Genomic DNA, 2033 nt, shown 5'->3' on the forward strand with positions numbered 1-2033 from the left:
TCTGGGGCAAATTGGACCACATCTTTTGGAGAAGAAGCTTAAAGGCAAATCTTTTTTCTTATAACAAGCACATTTTAGCTTTTGATAGAGCTACAGCAGGTAAGTGAGGCATTTTCTTCTTGCATTCATTGCCGACTTCCTTAACAAACTTTCCAACGAAAATTACAGCCAATTATGACGTGGGCAGATACCGTATATAAAATTAATGAAATTCATTTCCAATTCTCACTTCCAGTGGTCTATAATTAGTTTTTAAGTCAGTATAGTTTTTAAATTCGTAAATTTTTTATTCATGCATTAAATAATGCAAGCAATGACATATTCCACTTTTACAGTACTTCTGACTATTAAAGCTGTTAGTTTTGTAGTTTTGAATTTACATGTATGCTGTTTTTATGATATTTAGAATGTCACGAAAAGCTATCAGTATTGTTCATGGTGGTAAACGAAACTCTGGATGCTATATTTGGAGATGTTGGTACTTAATAGAATAATTATTTATGAAATGATTTATAATGTTTAGAATTGTACCTAGAAATTGTAGCTAGAAATTACTGTCGCCCAAAGTTTCTGTGAATTTTGCAGATTTTATTTTAGCAAAATCACCATACCTTTCAATTTGTACTGATTTTAAAGGATTAAATTTTCATAGTTTTTGAAATCTGCATAATTAGCAGAAATTTTGGACCACAGAAATATCTAGCTTAAACAGATAACATTTCCCCAAGACTAGATATATTATCAACTCTTTATTTCCCTTGGCACTACTTAATGTGACACCAGTATATTTCCAGGTCAGTAAAAACTATTATTGCTGTATAAAATTTGTTTTCGTTATCTGTAGAATGACATTCCTGTCAAATTATTTTTAGAGATGAAAGTAGGCTACAAAGTTCTTTGTAAACATTAATGCAAAGTACATGTACTTTTTACATTTATTATTAATATTGCTTATTCCTTGTAGACTCAACAGAGTAACCTGAAATCAAATGTGTGGCTAAACAAGCATTTATTCATGTTTGAACTGTTTTTTTACATTTTTGTTTGAGTTATGAACATTATAAATTGAAGTACAATTTAGTCAGTACTGCGCATGCGCAGATTGCGCCCACGCATATAATTGGATCCATTCCTGTCTCTAACGGCATGTCAGACATTGGCAGTCGCCATCTTGAAAATCATAACAGAGACTGCAAAAAGTTTTTATACACAAATCATGCGCTCACGTGATCCCGTTGCCAATCCCGGTTACGTTAGTCTATTATATCCCGGGCCTGCCTGAAATACGGATCCACGCGGATCAAATGCGGATCGGGCTGAAATGCGGATCAACGCGGAACGCTCGCGGATCTCTATTGAAACTTGACTGATCTGTCTGAATGAATGATATCTATGCATCAGGAGGGAATTTTTATTAGCTCTATTTAAGTTTTTGATAAGAACTTCATCATTTTAGCAGTTTCAGAACAGGTAGCTGTTTATGATCATTAGATCTATGTCAATAATATTATTTTCGTTGATTACATTTACTATAGTGTCAGTTTTATTGACAGTTAGAGCTGATATAATAGTTTCAATTAGACTATAAAACTTCATAGTAACGTAGTTGCTAGTAATTTTCATGACAGTTAGATCTATATAAGCTGATTATTGTTTCATTAAGACTATGAAGCATTTTGTTGGGGTGATTACAGTTTCTTTTTTATATACAGTATCTACTTGAGCTGACCATAACATCAAGATTTATGTGTGAATGTGATTCAGAACAATAACATCTTATAATGGATCCTTTAAGAAATAATTATAATAAATTCATAAGTTTTTAATGACACAGTGATATTATAGCTTTAACACAATAGCAAACTGCTGCAGCAGCTGATATATGAACTGAATATTTCAAACTTTGATTGAATAGGAATAACAAAAGAATTTTTATTTTACCACGAGAAATGAAAGTATAACTGTCTCTATTGCAACACATTAATGCTCTGAATTTTTATGTAGACAGCTATAGTCATACACAAGGTAGTGCA

The 2033-nt window shown here is 32.1% G+C and overlaps 1 long non-coding RNA gene across 2 annotated transcripts; it reads left to right on the top strand.

Moving 5' to 3' along the window:
• Positions 1–386: 386 nt before the first annotated feature.
• Positions 387–1078, top strand: LOC105314387 (uncharacterized). 2 transcript variants are annotated; one of them, XR_002186834.1, is made up of 4 exons: positions 387–478; positions 653–794; positions 845–916; positions 965–1078. It is a non-coding gene; the product is annotated as an uncharacterized LOC105314387 (long non-coding RNA). The 2 variants fall into 2 exon arrangements; XR_002186835.1 differs by having other exon boundaries at positions 388–478; positions 713–794.
• The last annotated feature ends 955 nt before the right edge of the window (positions 1079–2033 follow it).

The sequence above is a fragment of the Amphimedon queenslandica genome, unplaced genomic scaffold, assembly GCF_000090795.2.
Source record: "Amphimedon queenslandica unplaced genomic scaffold, v1.1 AMPQUscaffold_12942, whole genome shotgun sequence".
In the NCBI taxonomy this organism is placed as follows: Eukaryota; Metazoa; Porifera; class Demospongiae; order Haplosclerida; family Niphatidae; genus Amphimedon; species Amphimedon queenslandica.